Source organism: Coffea arabica, chromosome 5e (genome assembly GCF_036785885.1).
Source record: "Coffea arabica cultivar ET-39 chromosome 5e, Coffea Arabica ET-39 HiFi, whole genome shotgun sequence".
In the NCBI taxonomy this organism is placed as follows: domain Eukaryota; kingdom Viridiplantae; phylum Streptophyta; class Magnoliopsida; order Gentianales; family Rubiaceae; genus Coffea; species Coffea arabica.
The window spans coordinates 2,722,582-2,728,581 of record NC_092318.1 but is presented as its reverse complement, the minus strand read 5'-3'; positions in this window follow the sequence as shown (position 1 = coordinate 2,728,581).

Here is a 6,000-nt window from a genome sequence, read left to right as displayed (position 1 = left end):
ATTTTTAAAAGCAACTCTGTGTTGTTTCCCATAAATGCAGTTAACACAAGATTTAAGTACATTACCTCTAATTTCAGGTAGGAGTTGTTTGCGAACAAGTGTCTGGATTCCTTTTTCACCCATGTGCCCAAGTCGTCTATGCCAAAGGTCAATTGATGAATCACGAACTACATTGACTTCTCCCTTTCCCAACTTGACTTGCATCAAGTAGAGAATACTCTGCTTCTTTCCTCTAACAATAACGAGATTTCCTTTACTGAGTTTCCATTTGCCTCCACCTTGCAAACTATGGTAACCCTCATCGTCAAGTTTTCCTGTAGAAATAAGATTAAGGCGAATATCAGGGACATGTCGAGCATTTCTTAATATCAGCTGGCACCCGGTATCTGTATCCAAATATATGTCTCCCATGCCAACAACTTTGCATGAGATCTTATTTCTCATCCAAACATATCCAAAATCTCCTTCGGTATAAGTTGAGAAGAAATGCCTGTGAGAAGTAACATGGTAGAATGCACCCGAATCAACTACCCAATCACTATCATAATGAATAATATTCATCTGATCATCGTCACAGAACACAAACATATCATCATGAGCTGCCACAACTGCTGTAGTGTCCTCATCATCTTTTTCCTTCGCCTTACCCTTTTTCTCAACCTGATCCCGTTTTAGGATTCTGCATTCCTTCATATAATGCCCATTCTTTTTACAATAATAGCATGCAACATTTTTTCGTGACTCAGACCTGTCTCTGAATTTATCATTCCTGTTGTGGGGTCCTCTACTTTTACTTCTTCCTCTTCTTTCTTTCTTTTCTGTCACCAGGGCCTGGGTCTCATAGACAATTTCTTGTTCCTTCCTCCTGAACTCTTCATTCATTACGGCCTCTTTTGCAATAGCCATGGTCAACACACCATTCGGAGCTGAATTACTGATGGAGACCACTATGATTTTCCAACTATCCGGTAGTGAATTGAATAATAATAAAGCTTGCACTTCATCATCCAGATTCAAATTTAATGTAGTTGCCTGGTTTATCAATCCCTGAAAATTACTCAAGTGTTCAGTCATATCTTCCCCATCCTTATATCTCATTCGAGTAATCTGCTTCAGACAACTAGCTTGTTCAAACCTGTCTTTCTTTCATGCATACTCTCAAGCTTTTTCCATAATATATCAGCTCTGGTGTCATTAGCAAAATGTTGAAAAATATTTTGACCAATCCATTTTCTAATATTACCAACAGTTTTCCTGTGCATATTAGCCCATTTTTCATCACTCATATCACTTGGTCTACATTTATCCCCTAGAACAGGTTCAAACAAATCTCTACAATACAAGTAGTCTTCCATTATGGGCTTTCAAATTGAATAATTAGTGGCATTCAATTTTATCATGCAACCACTATCCGAATCATCCATTTTTAACCAGTACAAATGAGCAGCCTAACCTGACTGCTCTGATACCACTTGTTGGGAAAGGGGTACCAGTACAGGCACAAAATATCAGAGTTAGCCCAAGACAAATTTCTCTTCCCCCAAGTACCAGTTAAAAATAGGAACAAGTCAAATCACCAAGTAATAATACCAACAGTGATAATAAAATGCAAGAAAAATAAAAGGCACAGGACACCAAGATTTTTACGTGAAAAATCCAATTGGAAAAAACCACGGGATCTAGTCCAGTCAAAATCTCTACTATCACAATAATGGGAATACACAGGTCTATCCAAAATATTCGGATGACAATAATAGCACCAATATCAAACAAGCAAATTGCTACAAATCACCCCCAAAAACTACAACTGTCAAAGAAGTGGGTTTGGAAAGGTGTTACTAAACGAAGAGAAAATCTGAAATCTGAACCGGTAGATGAGTAGAGCTTGACGAGAGGATCACGTGGGTAAAATTTCGTCTCAATCGGGTTTCGAATCACCCTCCAATTAAGACCTTAAAGTTTCTCTCTCTCTCTCTCTAGCTCTTTCTCTCTCTTCGTCTCACTCAAAAGTGGCTGCTGGAATTTTATCTCGCACGAAGACTCCAAATCAATTCTCTCTTGCGGCTACTTCTGCTTTTTATTTAAGCTTGAGAAGCCCTCAAGCTTTTGTATAAGTGGGTTGGCCCACAAATAGGCTGGCCCACACCCAACATTTTTTCAGTTATATGAAAAATGCTCATATCTTTATAATGAGTTTAGGTTCAGAACATCATTTACCAGCTGCGCTAAATTTATTTGATAAATTGTTTGAAGTTAAATCATTGATATCATGACATGCAAGCCACTTCAGTTGTCCCATTGGACATAAAGCTCTAAGGTAACATAGTTATCAATGATTGATTATATAGATGTACATAACAGCATATGATGTAACGAACTGGTCATAGAAGTGATTTAACTTGTAGATGAGCATGCAAGAAACCCCATCTAATTAAGCAGATATACAAAGTTGGACTTGCAAAGTTTCCCTCTCTGTAAGTGAGCTTCAATTTTTCTAAGGGTCAATTATGTTGATAGGGTGTAATTTGTAGTATATTTATATGCATAATTCGCTAGTTAACTATATTATTTGAGTTTTATTGTGAATGAAAACTACTTAATTTTGCCATTATGTTGTTCTAATAGGTGAAAAACTCAATTGGAGAGAAAACGGACCAAAATTATGGCACGAAGAAACAATTGAAGAAGAAAAAGTGAAGAGGAAGGGGTTTGATAGGAATGATATGTTTCAATATTTTAGCAATAACTTGAGCTACCAAAATCAAATTGAGATGATTCTTAATTCATTTTTAAGTTAAGAGAATGATCTACAATTCATATAAGGTATCAAAATTCAGTTCTCAAGTTTTCACAGTCAAAAATCCAAATTACTAAAGTATAGTTGGGCTGCCATGCTCTTCCGACCAATTCTAAGTATTTTAGGAATATTTTAGCGTCCAGACCTTCAAATGAATTGATTCTTGTGGCATTGAAAAGCTAATTCAAAGGGCTACAGGTTTTGTGTTTTGAGCAAGAACTGATTTAGCCTTGTTGATGGTGTTTTTTGAGCTTCAAAAGGGATTCGGCACCAGACATAACAAGGGTCTTCACGCCGGACATTCTCAGATTCTGATGGTTCTTGAGCTTTGAAACAAATTAGGGGCTGGACATTGGGCCGAACTTCATCGGAAAACATGCCTAAACTCAATTTTTGGTAGCTTTTCAAGACCTAATCCTATAATACGTGGGATACAACTTTGAGAGACTACAAATAGGGATTATTTAGGTCACTCTTATGGGAGAAAAACATTAGGCTAGCACTAGTTCGTCCTTTTTACATCTTCTTTTCTTGAGAGATCAAAGAGAACAGGTGGAAGAATCAAATAAGAAGATCAAGAAGGAGATCAAAGCAAGGGAAATTGAAGAGTTTTCTTTACCTTAATCTTCTTATTTGTATCTGTTTGTTGAATTATTGGCTTTAATTATGAATATGTTGAACTAAATTGTTTCTAGGGTTAGGATTTTGTGAAGGAGACTTGATTATTTATCTTGATTTAATTACATGTTTGTGATTGGCCACCATAGACATGCTCTTAAGGTTTGTATTGAACTGAGAAAAGATATACAAATGTGCACTAGATAAATAAACATCCTCAGCCCAATCATGAGAGTAGGTTAGGATTTGTATGACGTAATTATATCATCTAAGATCTTAAAGGATTTAATTGATTACTTATGATCTCGAAAGAGACGTTAGATTTAATTAGCCACAATTTAGATATATCAAGAGATAATCTAAGGTACTTACGTGTGATACGTTCTTGGCATGTTAAGAAATTGACTAGATAATTAACTTAAACTCTATATCAAAATATGAAACCCTAGTCTTTTGCCAATTTTTTCTCACCTATATGTTGTTTGATTTAATTATTTACTTAATTTTTCTAGTAGTGATTAAAACACCTTTTGAGGTTAAATTTTGTTATTTTTGTTAGAGTAATTAAAGTAAAAAAATTAACACATCCCTGTAGGTTTAACCCTGAAGTACTCTAGGTAAATTATTACTACGATCGACCCTATGCACTTACAGAACTTCGTCGATCAAGTTTTTGGTGTCATTGTCGAGGACAACATTTGATTTTCTTTCTTTAGTTATTATTTGTATATATTTTTTATCTTGTACTTGTATTTTATTCATTAACTTGTAGGTACTTATCTCCTTGGCATTTAGTAAGTCGGGAAATTCAAACAAGTCCAAGATAATAGTAGATAATAGGAATAATGCTGGATTTTATTTGAGAGACATCCAACGTCTTGTGATTGCGGCTTATCCTCACTGCATTCGATCGAGTGATGGGGTTAGGAACTATGAGTTGAAGACCCTGCACTTTAAACTGTTTCCATCTTTAAATGGTTTTCCTAGTGACGATCCTCTTTCCTTCATTCATGAATTTTATTCGGTGGTACAAACTTTTCCTTTGCATGGAATTTCTGAAGATGAGCTTCGTATGATATGCTTTCCATTTTTTCTTAAAAATCGTGCAAAATCATGGTTGTTAAATTTGCCGGAGGGATCTTTGAGAACATGGGAAGATGTTTAAAATATCTTCATGACAAAGTACTATTCACCTAAGAAAATGCTTGACTTACACATTTGTTCAAATGGAATGGGAGCCAATTCATGAACTTTGGGAACGCTACAAGTTGCTACTTGCCCAATGTCCTCATCACCAATACCCTTTAACTGTACAAGTACAATTTTTCTATGACGGGTTGAGTTTGACATCTCAAAACATGGTAGATATCGCATTTGGAGGGTATAGTAGGGATAGGACGCCAAAAGAATTGGTAATTTTTTGTAAGTTGCTTTCAAGTAACTCACAACAAAAGGCGATCAGGGGTAAAAGGACGGGTATCTTTCTAGTGGGACCATCAACGGATTTGGGTTTATAGGTTACTGAATTGAGTCGTCAAGTGCATCAGATGCAATTATTGTTAAACCTTGACACTCAGTCTCAGGAATCATGCTCATGTTGTCACATGTATGGGCATACGACTACGAGTTGCTACAATCGAGAACCTTCCAATAGGTTATAAGAAGTCAATTCACTGGAGCATATGGTGGGCAGAATTTGCAACCCATAAATACTCTTTTCTTTAGCAAGTATAATGAAGGGTGGAGGAATCACTTGAATCGTTCTTGGAGAAATCAAGGAGTTAGTCTTTTGGGACCTCCTAGGTTCCAAAATTTGCAGCAGAGTTCTCAATATCTATTCCTGCGTACTCAAGAAAAAAAGCCAAGTGTTGAAGATAGAATGCTTCAACAAATGCAAAAGATGAATCAGATAGCTCAATCACAACAAGCCTCAATTTAGAATCTTGAAAGGAAAATGGGTCAATTAGCTAAGGCATTGACTAAAAGGAAGCAGGGTAGATTGCCCAACAATATAGAGATGAACATATGGACTCTACTATGGCATTATCCCTTTGTTTAGGGAAGGTGTTGGATGATCCTATTGATGAGCCTAAAAAGATACCCAAGAAGAAAGGTGTAGTAGCTAACAAGAGAGGTGAGACTCAAGAGGACATACATGGTTCGGGCAAGGAGTTTCGAGTTGAAGATAAATCTATTAAGTTGCCCGAGGTTAAAGCTTATGTACTGTCTATTCCCTTTCCTCAGCGGTTAGTCCTTATCAAAGACTTTTAGAAAGGTTACAAAAACTAGACATGGATATTCCAGCTGCCGAAACTATTGAAAATATGCCCTTCTATGCTGAACTTTTGAAGGCAATTGTGCATAAGAAGAAGAAATTGGAGACGCTTACAAGAGTTTCACTTACGAGAAGTATAGTGCAGTACTCCAAAATCATCTTCCTGACAAAATAAAGGATACAAGGAGTATTACAGTTTCTTGTTATTTTGAGAATATTTTAGTTGAAAGGTGCTTGTGTGACCTTGAGTCTAGTGTTAATCTAATGCCTTTGTCCTTTTTCAGGAGATTAAAGTTTGATTAGTTCGCAC